The sequence below is a fragment of the Calonectris borealis genome, chromosome W (genome assembly GCF_964195595.1).
Source record: "Calonectris borealis chromosome W, bCalBor7.hap1.2, whole genome shotgun sequence".
Lineage (NCBI taxonomy): Eukaryota > Metazoa > Chordata > Aves > Procellariiformes > Procellariidae > Calonectris > Calonectris borealis.
Genome location: NC_134351.1, coordinates 20,903,921 through 20,918,394, shown reverse-complemented (window position 1 = coordinate 20,918,394; position 14,474 = coordinate 20,903,921).

Genomic DNA, 14,474 nt, shown 5'->3' with positions numbered 1-14,474 from the left:
ATCTGCAGAGCTATAGAGATTTCAGGCACTTTTGGAACTAACAATCAGTAGGTAATGCTGACCCACGTGCATACCTTGGCAGAGGTCAGCACAATACATGCTTTGCAAGCATTTATGCAAGCTGCATGCTTTCAAGATGTTTCAAGGGTTGTTTAGCCTGGAGAAGAGGAGGCTGAGGGGAGACCTCATCGCGCTCTACAACTACCTGGAAGGAGGTTGTAGCGAGGTGGGTGTTGGTCTCTTCTCCCAAGTAACTAGCGATAGGACGAGAGGAAATGGCCTCCAGTTGCGCCAAGGGAGGTTTAGATTGGACATTAGGAGAAATTTCTTTACTGAAAGAGTGGTCAGGCCTTGGAACAGGCTGCCCAGGGAAGTGGTGGAGTCCCCATCCCTGGAAGTATTTAAAAGACGTGTAGATGAGGCCCTTAGGGACATGGTTTAGTGGACATGGTGTGTTGGGTTGACGGTTGGACACGATGATCTTAGAGGTCTTTTCCAACCTGTATGATTCTATGATTCTATGATTCTAAGATAAGTATATGGAAGTGCATAAACCAAGCAGCATCTACATTTTTCATGCCCACAGCTCCTTTAGTGCAGCTTGTGATTTCATGCATGACCACGGCAGCCGTACAGAGCAGACTGCGCTGGAGTTTGCCTTCACGAGAACCAGGAAATGGGTGCCTGAAGTGTCCCTTCCTGATCCCAGTGAGACAGATCCCAGGGACCTAGACGGTAGATTGTTGCAATACCTCTCATCAATTGCTAACTTCAGGCTATCCTAGAGATTCAAAATTTATACCACTCTCTTATAACGTTTACAGGAAAGTACTAAGGGACAGTGGGTGGTGCTAATCTTTTCTTTGGTCCTAATAGTCTTGCCCTATCATACCCACTGTGCTGCTGCAAAACTTAATCTCATAGCCCATCATTTTAAGCTTATCACTTCTTTCTCTGAATTCTTTGGTTGCTTCTGCTTTCATTGCCTTGAGCATAGGCTGCTGGACTTTACTTCAAGTAACACACACTCAATTAAATACATATATATTGGTCACCTGAACCAAAAAGAAACCAGCTCCTTCCAAACAAGCAGGTTTGGAACACATAAGGACTGGTGTCTTCTGACAATAAAGTCCTTTCCTGTAGTTTCAGTCTATTTAAATGCTTACTAAACATGGCACCTTCAAATTCAACATGAAGTTAATCCCCAAATTAAATACACAAGAACAAAACAAAGTGACTGACTGCAACAAATAGATACAAATCTACAAGGTCATTTGTATGTTTTAGTATTGGATGCTAGCTGTTTGACAGGCTGATCAGCCAATGAAAAAGAAGCCCTGACATTATCAAAGTTTTTAAAAATCGATCATTTTTTCCTAAATGACAGTCAGAAGCTGAACGAATAATTTCTTTTGCACATAGAATTGCTGAATATGGAAGGTTGCTTCCACTGTAAATTAAAAAATAATAATGACTTCCACAAAATGTTACATGGAAAATGAATAATGGAGCAAAGTGAGTTTGTAGCACTCTGCAGTTGCAGGTCACTCATCTTTAACCGAACAATTTTTCTCAGATAAATGAATATATTTTCAGATGTGAACAGCTCTTTATTCAAAATATTTATAACTCCACAAGAAAAACATACACTATCATATTTGGTTATCAAAAATGCTCTCTTACGGACACAGGGAATGAATGCAATTCCACAGGCTCATTGCTCAGAATGTTTTACTTACTGCCAATAGTATGTTCAAAGCCTTAATAACAAACTCTTTCACATATAACCGCTCTGCAATCTTACAATTATGTGCCCTAGCCCTGCCATGAAACTCTGCAAAGAGGAAGAGTACTGTACTTCATTACCAAATATTCCCCAACTATTTTTACAGCACAATTTGTATACTGTCATACTCGCTGTCCTCGCCAAAAGAGGGTTGACCTGCCCCAAAAGACTTTGCAACACAGAAGAAAAAACTTCGTAATAAGCATGTAAGACAAGGGCATGAAGAAACTATATTTGTTATCAACCACACATATGCAATCAGTTACACTCTAGTGTGCTACAGCTTTCCATTAGTAAGCCAGTTTTGCGTTAGCATTAAGTGAGACTTAAGAAAGAATGTGAAGGTAAAAAGGCAGTGGCTTTATGGATTAACACAGAGCGTAAGTTTCATTTGTACAAGGCAATGGGAGAGAAAAAGCAAAGATATCAACAGTAGAGCATTTCATTGATTGGCACTAGTAACACAGAGTGGACACATGTAGTCGCCCCTGTTGGGAAGACTCACAACCCCACCTAAAGATAGCATGAAAACTTAGCAACAGAGAATTAGGTAAACTTACTTATACAGTGGAAAAATAAATATTCATCCACCTCTCAGATATGAATCAGCTCCCCTCTTCAAAGCATCACAAAAGTTCCCTTTCTATACTGTCCTTTTACTCTTAGTCATTTTTCCCTCTCTTCTGTTTTTCCCCCCTTCTAATGCCAATACCCAATATAATCATACTAGATTAGCCCTAAATTCTCTTCTTGTTTTCATTGTAAAACCCACAGGTAATCTACCCAGCCTTCACCTATAAGGAGGAAACTTACTGCATCTACAAGTCTTCATCTGATGAGTATTCGTGGAGAATATTTGTTCTGACACCAGAATAACTATATTTGTTTGTAAAATGACTTACTGTGAAGTCACAGCCAGTGCTTTTCTTGATATCATCCACTGACAGTTCTTCCCAGATTTCCACAAGGGTCAACCCCTTCTTCTTGTCCACATCAAACACAGCCTGTCAGGTTCAAATAGCACACAATTAATTTTTTATTATCAAAGCAGAAAATGAGGAAGTAAGTAGTAATATCGTACAAAATGGTGTGCTGAAATAGGTAGAGTTCCCTCAGTAACAAAAGATGCCATTATCAATTGGTTTCATTTTTCACTTTTCTGACTGACCAATAACGTTTTCTGCTACATTCATCTGTACCTGAAAGAATCTAAAATATGAGATGTGTTAGTTTTGTGGGAAAAATGTGCAACTGTTCTTCATTGCATGAAATGAGGACCATGCCTCCTGATCCAATCTGGTGAGAATTGGGAGGTCCAAAGGAAAGGGCTGAGACGTTCTTTGCTGCAAGACAATGCCCACCAAGACATCATGAAAGAAAAGAGGGAAAACCAATGTCTCCCTCATTCTTCTGTTTCAGTTTTAGGCCAGTAGAGAAGTACAGAGTGGTTGATCACCTTCATCAGATTATGAGCTTCTCCAACAGCTATTCCACACCCAGTGCAAATTTTAGTATTTTCAGAAGCTAGGAATGAAAGAGAAAATTTCTTGGTTTATTTTTAATCAAAAGCCTGGGAGGAAGTGGCTAAAGGAGCAAAGGCTGTTCTTTCTGATGTCTTCATAAGACATGCTTTCCACTTCCAAGGCTCGGGAGCACATCAAATAAAAACATCTGTAAAACGATGTGCACTTTAATGGTGCCTACCAGAGGGAGATACACAGGTTGCAAGTCAGTTGCCAGGGAAACCATAAGGTCTATAGTCATTTTCCTTAAAAAAAAAAAGTCAGTAGAAAAAGACCAGTGAAGATTGAACTTGAAATGAAAGTGAAGTCTTAAGCTCATCACAGAAGTGTACTAAAGCTCAACTGTCCTCTGGGCACATGAGACTGATTTATGGGACTGAAAAATGATAGCTCCTCCAAGTCTTAAAAGAGAAGCTGGGCATAAGGAACATACACACTAGGAAGCTAGTATGGAAACAGAATTTGCAACACTATCTAAGTACTCTTGTACATTTTTGTCATCTCCTAATAAAGCAACCAGATCTGACAAGTGGTGACTCAGAGAAATTTCTGCTTTTTGTTTATTTTCTATCAGTCCTTGTTCAGTCTCATTTTTTTTGTACCTTACATTTGTATGTGGCCAGTTAGTAGAATGTTGTGGTTTAACCCGGAAGGCAGCCAAACACCACACAGCCGCTCGCTCACTCCCCCCACCCCCACAGTGGGATGGGGGAGAGAATAGGGGAAAAAAAAAAGTAAAATTCGTGGACTGAGATAAAGACAGTTTAATAGGACAGAAAAGGAAGGGAAAATAATAATAGTAGTAGTAGTAGAGGAGGAGGAGGAGGAGGAGGAGTAGTAGAAGAATATGCAAAATGAGTGAAGTACAATGCAATTGCTCACCACCCGCTGACCGATGCCCAGCCCGTCCCCAAGCAGCGATCGCTACTTCCCGGACCACGCCTCCTAGTTTATATACTGAGCATGACGTCATATGGTATGGAATATCCCTTTGGCCAGTTGGGTTAGCTGTCCTGGCTATGCTCCCTCCCAGCTTCTTGTGCACCTGGCAGAGCATGGGAAGCTGAAAAGTCCTTGACTAGAGTAAACGCGACTTAGCAACAACTCAAACATCAGTGTGTTATCAACATTCTTCTCATATTAAATCCAAAACACAGTACTATAGCAGCTACTAGGAAGAAAATTAACTCTATCCCAGCCGAAACCAGGACATAGAATACGACTGCAGAAAAACTTCCAAATTTTCATTTATTTTCCTTTACTTTGTGGAGGAAAAACTTTAAATTACAGTAGCAATATACCACCGGGAGAAAGCAAATTCTACATCAGCACCTTTGATGCATTCTACTTAGTATGACAGATGGCTCACAGAGGGACTACTCTAAGCCCTTAAAAATGTAAACACTGATAATAAAAGGAGTATGATTACAGCAAAAACCTGAAGTCACTTATCCTTTGCTGAAAAGATCCACTAATGTACTTTGAGCAGCAGCAATATCAGATGCTCACATGGACTTGCACTGGAGAGTAAATTGCTTCACAAATGGAATCAAGTAAGGAAAAAAGAATTAAAGCCCTGCTACAGCTACAGGGCATGTTTCTCTGAAAGAGTCTGTAGTATACACCAAGGAAGATGTCAATTGTCTAACACATGTGCTACCCAGTTGTTGCCCTGTTGGAAAAAAATGAGCTGTGATTACAGCTGTATTTGAGGATTTGCATCTCACAAGGCAAATTTTCAGGTACACTTTGGGAAAAATAAGAAGATAGATACACACTTTGCATACTTCTCATGCATGGCATCTCTGTTCTGAAGATGTCTAAGAGTACAGTCTAGTATACTAGATGTCAATGGTGAAAGCTTTAAAAGGAAAAATATGAGCCACCAGGCCTCTGGAATTGAACTCCAAGGGAATCTTTGCCCTTCATTGGCAACAGATACCAAATATATTCTTCATTTTTTTTAAACTTTACTACTTTTACTGAGTGGCACTTCTTAGGGATAGAGGAGGAAAGTATTGACAAGGATTCAAGAAAAGCATTTTACCTTCTCTGTAATGATGCGGTTTACACATTGTTTCCCAGTAAGTGGTAAATTGCACGTTTCCAAGATTTTATGGACATTGCCCTGTGTTTAACAATGTACAGACAAACATTAATTTTCAAAAACAACACAGCATACTCAGAATTCAAATATGTACATGAAAATCACAGCTGTAGCCATTCAGTGTTATTGAAACATTCACTGTACTCAGAACACTCTTCAAATTCACTTCTATGGCAGATTACATCTCTGGCAATTTTGGACAGTTGTTACTTAAATCCCACATGTAGGGAGATGACTAATAAGAATCTCACTGTACCACTGAGTGGGCTCCTGAGTTTAGAAGTTCTGCATACTTCTGCTTAATAATTTGTCTTTCCTGCTACAATGTGAGGATAAGAGACACACGGGACCTCACTGATGACATGTAAAGGACAAAAATTAGAGAAAGACATTGCGGGCATGACATTTCTCTGTCTTATACTTTATTACGAACAGTATGTGCAGGATCAGCCATACAAACAGGCATTTCAAATCCCCAGGGCTCAAGTGCATAGTCATGCTTTGAAAATAGTAAATCCAGTTTCTTTACCCACATTCAATTCCCATTCCCTCCATCTCTCCAGGAAAGTACAAAAGCAGACTGAGATGAGTGTGAAATGCTCATCTTCAAGTGCTACAGAGAAGTTACATTATCTCTGTTTTAGACAGAACAAATTAGCCTGCAAACATAGTAGAAAAGAATATATATAAAGAAAATAGGATTTACTTTAAGGCACTTCCTTTTCTGCGGCATCAAATACCAGCTACTCTAAATCCTGGGAAAAATATTACCTAATGAGAACACATAACTTCTGACATGAAACTGGCCAATGTAAAGTTTGGGTAGGGAGTTGTTTTTTTTTTCTTTTTTTTTCCTTTTTTTCCCTTCCTTTTTTTTTTAACAGGAGTTCACAAATGGCTTTAGATCCTGCTAAATGAGTGTAGGCTGCAAAAGCTCTGAATGGATATGAAAGAGATGGATCACTGTATTTTTAGTCAGTATTTGTAGGCATTTTACAGAGGTAGCATAAAGTGCACATTTCTCCCATTATCATATGCTTTTATTTTTCTCTATCAATTTTCAGATACGTATTTCAAAACTCGCTAAGAATTAATTGTCTCATTTCACCATCTGAACGCAATACTTGTTTAATTTACAATCATCAGTTTGCCTTAAGGCTTAATATAAACTCGGGAATTCTCTCTCAGCCAGTTTGACTCCTGAGTGATAACAAAATGAGCAATACACGTGCTTGTGTCGTAGTTTAACCTGGCAGGCAGCCAAATATCACGCAGCCGCTCGCTCACTCCGCCCCCACAGTGGGACGGGGAGAGAATCGGAAGGGTGAGAGTGAGAAAAACTCGTGGGTTGAGATAAAGACAGTTTAATAGAACAGAAAAGGGAAAATAATAATAATAATGATAGAATATACAAAATGAGTGATGCACAATGCAATTGCTCACCACCCGCGCTGACCGATAACCAAGAAGCGATCGCTACTTCCTGGATCATGCCTACCATTCATATACTGAGCATGACGTCACATGGTATGGAATACCCCGTTGGCCAGCTGGGCTAGCTGTCCTGGCTGTGCTCCCTCCCAGTCTAGCAGAGGATAGTTGTCCTTGACAAGGTACTTAGCAACAACTGAAAACATCAGTGTGTTATCAACATTCTTCTCATACTAAATCCAAAACACAGCACTAGGAAGAAATTTAACTCTATCCCAGATGAAACCAGGACGATATCCACCCCTTATTCTATACCATTTACGTCATGCCTAGGTCTCACATTTTTCAATACATTCCAATTAATCACCACCACCTTTCTTGTCTTTTTATATATTTATATATACACACACACAGATATCATTCCCTTAGTCTATGGGTCATCCCTCTAAAATGTCCATTCAGTTCATTTAGTCCACGACTTTGGGCTCCATCTGTCATAACAGTCTTTCAGGGCAGGAGAGATGGTGTGTGGTGTTGGACTGTTGCATCCTGAAGCCAGTTCTGATTTCCAGTTTGGTGCGCTAGTCCGGTTCTATCGTCGTTGCACTTGGCTCGGTTTCATCAGAGTTAGTTCATTCTTCATTAATCTGGGTGATTTTACTGCTATAGCAACCATAGAGATAATGATGATATACAATATCATATAACAATTAACATCATACAATTCAGTTCGTTGGCTATTTTCACCCAAAATCAAATCCCCTTGAGGTACACACTGGACTTCCCCATCCTTTCGCATTACCCACCAAGGGCACCCAGGTCCTTGAGCAAAAGCAATCCCACAAATGGGTTTTCCCTTGCCAGAGGCAGGAGTAACCCACACTGTCTTCCCCAGCATTTCTTATGTGCACGACAGGGACTTTATCTCCCTCTACAGTACGTAAGAGTTTTGATTGGGCAGGACCAGCTCGATTAACAGATCCCCTAGTGTTGACTAGCCAGGTGGCTTTTGCTAAATGTGTGTCCCACTGTTTGAATGTCCCACCACCCATTGCTCTCAGCGTAGTCTTTAGCAGTCCATTGTATTGTTCGATTTTCCCGGAGGCTGGTGCATGGTAGGGGATGTGATATACCCACTCAATGCCATGCTCTTTGGCCCAGGCGTCTAGGAGGGTGTTTCGGAAATGAGTCCCGTTGTCTGACTCAATTCTTTCTGGGGTGCCATGTCGCCATAGGACTTGCTTTTCAAGGCCCAGGATGGTGTTCCGGGCGGTGGCATGGGGCACGGGATATGTTTCCAGCCATCCGGTGGTTGCTTCCACCATGGTGAGCACATAGCGCTTGCCTTGGCGGGTTTGTGGGAGTGTGATATAATCAATCTGCCAGGCCTCCCCATATTTATATTTCAACCATCGTCCTCCATACCAAAGAGGCCTTACTCGCTTGGCTTGCTTGATGGCAGCGCACGTTTCACATTCATGGATAACCTGTGCAATAGCGTCCATGGTCAAGTCCACCCCTCGATCACGAGCCCATCTATATGTTGCATCTCTTCCTTGATGGCCTGAGGTGTCATGGGCCCACCGAGCTATAAATAATTCACCCTTATGTTGCCAGTCCAGATCCACCTGAGCCACTTGGATCTTAGCAGCCTGGTCCACCTGCTAGTTGTTTTGGTGTTCTTCAGTGGCCCGACTCTTGGGTACGTGAGCATCTACGTGACGTACTTTTACAGTCAGGTTCTCTACCCGGGCAGCAATATCTTGCCACAGTGCGGCAGCCCAGATGGGTTTACCTCTGCGCTGACAGTTGTTCTGCTTCCATTGCTGCAACCACCCCCACAGGGCATTTGCCACCATCCATGAGTCAGTATAGAGATAAAGTACTGGCCACTTTTCTCATTCAGCAATGTCCAAGGCCAGCTGGATGGCTTTCACCTCTGCAAACTGACTCGACTCACCTTCTCCTTCAGCAGTTTCTGCGACTTGTCGTATAGGACTCCATACAGCAGCTTTCCACCTCCGATACTTTCCCACAAGGCGACAGGACCCATCAGTGAACAGGGCATATTGCTTCTCATTTTCTGGTAGTTTATTATACAGTGGGGCCTCTTCAGCATGCGTCACCTCCTCCTCTGGGGATATTCCAAAATCATTGCCTTCTGGCCAGTTCGTGATCACCTCCAACATTCCTGGGCGACTGGGGTTTCCTATTCGGGCCCGTTGTCTGATCAGTGTGACCCACTTACTCCACGTAGCATCGGTTGCATGATGTGTAGAGGGGACCCTCCCTTTGAACATCCAGCCCAGCACCGGCAGTCGGGGTGCCAGGAGGAGCTGTGCTTCAGTACCAACCCCTTCCGAAGCAGCTCGAACCCCTTCATATGCTGCCAATATCTCCTTCTCAGTTGGAGTGTAGTGGGCCTCGGATCCTCTCTATCCCTGACTCCAAAACCCTAAGGGTCGACCTCGAGTCTCCCCTGGTGCTTTCTGCCAGAGGCTCCAGGTAGGGCCATTCTCCCTGGCTGCGGTGTAGAGCACATTCTTCACATCTTGTCCTCCCCGGACTGGCCCAAGGGCTACTGCATGAACTATCTCCCGTTTAATTTGTTCAAAGGCTTGTTGTTGCTCAGGGCCCCATCTGAAGTCATTCTTCTTCCTGGTCACTTGATAGAGAGGGCTTACGATTTGACTGTAATTTGGAATATGCATTCTCCAAAAACCCACAACACCTAAGAAAGCTTGTGTTTCCTTTTTGCTAGCTGGTGGGGACATGGCTGTTATTTTGTTGATCAAGTCCGTTGGGATCTGACGGCGTCCATCTTGCCATTTTATTCCTAAAAACTGGATCTCCTGTGCAGGTCCCTTGACCTTACTTTGTTTTATGGCAAAACCGGCCTTCAGAAGGATTTGGACTATTTTCTTCCCTTTCTCAAAAACTTCTTCTGCTGTGCTGCCCCATACAATGATGTCATCAATGTACTGCAGGTGTTCCGGAGCCTCACCCTGTTGCAGTGCAGTGTGGATCAGTCCATGGCAAATGGCAGGGCTGTGTTTCCACCCCTGGGGCAGTCGGTTCCAGGTGTACTGGACGCCCCTCCAAGTGAAAGCAAACTGTGGCCTGCACTCTGCTGCCAAAGGGATGGAGAAGAATGCATTAGCGATATCATTTGTTGTGGAGAAGAATTCTGGAATCGGGAGTTTCGGATAGGACTTTGGCAATGCTACAAAACGATAAACAAAAAAGGGGGAGATGTGGAGAAGAATTAAGAGGTGGCCTGATGAGTACCAGCTGATTCAAGAGCAGAAACAGGTGAAGGGAATTGTGAGCAGACATGTGATCCTTGCCGGAAGGAAGATATGAGAGAGGCAATGGAGAAAGACAAGAGTGAGGTGCAAGGGAGAGAGACACAATGGAGGGAGAGAGGGGAGGGTTGCCCTGTTATGATAAAGGCTGTGCATGTATGCTGCAACAATTGGTGCCTGAACAGGGACGGCAAGAAGAAAACCTGAAGAAAGAAGGTGTTGGAGAAAGGATAATAGAAATATCCGGTGGTGAGCCCTGCTGAACTGCAAAAGCTGTTGTAAAGAAACAGGAAAAAAGCTGTTGAAAGGAAACGGATAGAAGCTGTTGAAAGGAAACAGAAAAAAAGCTGTTGAAAGGAAATGGGATAAAAGAAAAAAGCTGTTGAAAGGGAACAGGTACAGAGGTGAGCAGCTGTGGGGAAGTTATATGAACTTTATACATTAGTCATGGGGCAGTTGTCATCTTAGTAGAAGAACTGCAGCTGAGGAAAACTTTGCAATTAGAAGTTCTAGAAGGAATATTGTGTTTATGCAGCTCTGCAGAAGTTGCGTCCTGCAGAGCAGGTGTTGCAAAATGTGACTGATTAAGCAATTCTGGAGGGAAAATCAAAAGATAAGAAAGATTCATTTGAACTTGGGCCAACGGCGGATGAAGTTTTGCAGTGATAGAGGCTAAAGCACCATTTGTTCCCCCCTCCCCCCCCCCCCCCCAAGAAGATCTGCTGCAGGGATTCGTACACACACACACATATCAGTGATGTTTTAGAGGAAAGTGAACTGTGTGATGGAGAATAGGAAAAAGAATTAGAAATGTTAAGTTTGTGTAAGGAGGTATGCAAATCAATAAAAGAATATGGCTTATGAAGAATAGGAAAAAGAATTAGATTAAGGAGGTATGCAAATCAATAAAAGAATATGGGTTATGGAGAACAGGAAAAAGAAGTAGAAATGTTAAGTTTGTCTACCATATGAGGTGATTAAGGAGGTACACAAATCAATAAAAGAATATGGGTCACAGGTTTCATTTGAATATGAACTTGTTCTAGTGAATGTAATGGACAATTTGGCAATTGAGAACAAAAAAGGGGGTGATGTGGAGAAGAATTCTGGAATCGGGAGTTTCGGATAGGACTTTGGCAATGCTACAAAACCATAAACAGAAAAGGGGGATATGTGGAGAAGAGTTAAGAGGTGGCCTGATGAGTACCAGCTGATTCAAGAGCAGAAACAGGTGAAGGGAATTGTGAGAAGACATGTGATCCTTGCCGGAAGGAAGATATGAGAGAGGTGCAATGGAGAGAGAGATGGGAGGGCTGCCCTGTTATGATAAAGGCTGTGCATGTATGCTGCAACAATTTGTGGCATACCACTTGGCTGCCTTTGACTCCAGTTCGTATTGCAGTTCTAGCATGTCATGCACGGCAGCGTGACTTCGTTCAGGCCACAGTAGTCTACTGTTAGTCTCCGCTCTCCATTGGGTTTTCGCACTGGCCATATGGGAATGTGAAAGGGTGAGCGAGTCTTGCTGATCACTCCTTGGCTCTCCAGTTGACGAATCAGCTCATGGATGTGAAGCAGGGAGTCTCGGTTGGTGCGATATTGCCGCCGGTGCACTGTTGTGGTAGCGATTGGTACCTGTTGTTCCTCAACCCTGAGCAACCCCACAACAGAAGGGTCCTCTGAGGGACCGGGCAAGGTGGACAGCTGTTTAATTTCCTCTGTCTCCAGGGCAGCTATACCAAAAGCCCACCGGTACCCTTTTGGGTCCTTGAAATACCCTCTCCTGAGGTCGTCTATGCCAAGGATGCACGGAGCCTCTGGGCCAGTCACAATGGGGTGCTTCTGCCACTCATTCCTGGTGAGGCTCACTTCGGCCTCCAATACAGTTAGCTTTTGGGATCCCCCTGTCACTCCAGAAATACAGATGGGTTCTGCCCCTTTATAGCTTGATGGCATCAGGGTACACTGTGCACCAGTGTCTACGAGAGCCTTATACTCCTGTGGGTCTGATGTGCCAGGCCATGGAATCCACACAGTCCAGTAAACCCGGTTGTCCCTTTCCTCCACCTGGCCGGAGGCAGGGCCCCTCTAGTTCTGGTCATCGTATCTGTTTCTCGCTTCTTGGAAACGCGAGTCAAGAATTCCTTCGTTACAATCCAAAGTAAGATCAGCCCTTCTACTCTGTCTGGGGAACTGTTCACTGGTAACTGGACCGTCGTGAGACAGGTTTTTCCTGAAAACTGGAGCAGCATTTTTCCTGGGAGAACCCCCTTGTGTGATTGTTTTTCCTTGCAACTCACATACGAGTGCCTCTAGGGTCAAGGTAGGTTTTCCATCCCACTGCCTCATGTCCTCTCCGTGGTCACGCAGGTAAAACCACAGGGTGCCCCGTGGTGTGTACCTTCTATTTCCTCTCTCTTGAGCAGAAAAATGCTGACTCCTAATGGCTGAGATACTGGTCCGTACAGGTGGAGAATAGGACATATCCTCTTTGAGTTGCTGGGCCTTCCGGGACAGTTTCTCCACAGCCGAGAAAAGGGAGGAGGAGAGACTGTTTTCCTATTCCCGGAGTCTGCTAACTGCGTCATCCGCCGTTGGTGCTTCTTCCTCTTTCCAGGACAGTGCTGCCAATGAACTGGCATACGACGCTGGTGCGCTCCGTATAAACTTCCGCCACATGAGTCGTGCATTTGACTTCATCTGGGTCTTTGGATAACTGCTCGTTGTTCAGGTCATCATAAACCACCTCCAGCCTGGCTAATTCCCTCAGGTACTGGATACCTTTCTCCATGGTGGTCCACTTGCCTGGGTGGCATATAACATCTTCCTTGAAGGGATACCTTTCCTTCACACCTGACAGGAGTCGCCTCCAGAGGCTGAGGACTTGTGCCCCTTTTCCAATTACTTTGTCAATGCCCCCTTCCCTAGCAAGGGATCCCAGCTGTTTGGCTTCTTTCCCCTCTAATTCCAGGCTACTGGCCCCATTATCCCAGCATCGGAGCAGCCAGGTAACAATATGCTCGCCTGGACGACGACTGAAATCTTTCTGCATATCTCACAACTCATTCAGGGATAGGGATCGGGTGGTTTCCGTCTCGTTTATGAGTTCTTCCTCTTCCTCCTCCCCTCCTCGTGATGGCCCTTCTTTTCCATCATCCCTTTCTAAACGACCTGACTTCTGCTTCATATATTTCTTCTTCTGTACAGGGGCAACGGATACCAGCAAGGGTTGGTCCTCTGGTTCAGCTGTAGTACCTGTTGCCGGGGTTTGAGTGGCTGCAGTGCCTGTTGCAGGGGTTGATCTCTGGACGGTGTTCCTGAATAGTTGTTTAACTCTAAACAAGACCTGAACCACAGTCAGGAGACATAGCAATAGGAACATGCCTGTTTGAACATCCCAAGGATATTCAAAATTCTCAGGGAATATTGTGGACATCTTCATGAAGAGGATAGAAGAAAAAGGAGTTTCTGGAGATATGGAAGGGAAGATGAGCAAGTGGGAGAGAGTGTCCCATCCTGTCTCCCCCTTAAATTCATTCTCTGAGGAGAAAAAAGTGGAATTACTAATAGTTTCTAAGAGGTGGTTTCTGAGGTACAGAGATGACGGCAGTGCTGAGTACAGATACCAGGTTAGACTTACAACCAACAATTTTATCACATCATAAAACAGCAGCAAAATGATAAACTTGGCCCAGTTCTGAATAGCGATAAACAGCACAACCGGGAACATATACTGCAAGCAAGGTATTACATATTGCAACATTGAGAGCCAGCCCCACAACTTTGAGAGCCAATAAATCAACATTGTGACCAATCAATATAATGAATTCTCATAACCTATTTTGCCTTAACACGCTTTGGTCAGATCTATCATTATCTCAACCCTTCGAGCCCCACGTTGGGTGCCAAAAAAGGACTGTTGTAGTTTAATCTGGCAGGCAGCCAAATACCACGCAGCTGCTCGCTCACTCCCCCCCCCCCCCCCCCCCCCCACCACAGTGGGATGGGGAGAGAATCGGAAGGGTGAGAGTGAGAAAAACTCGTGGGTTGAGATAAAGACAGTTTAATAGAACAGAAAAGATAAAATAATAATAATAATAATAAAATATACAAAATGAGTGATGCACAATGCAATTGCTCACCACCCGTGCTGACCGATAACCAAATAATGATGGCTACTCCCTGGATCACGCCTACCATTCATATACTGAGCATGACGTCACATGGTATGGAATACCCTGTTGGCCAGCTGGGCTAGCTGTCCTGGCTGTGCTCCCTCCCAGTCTAGCAGAGGATAGTTGTCCTTGACAAGGTACTTA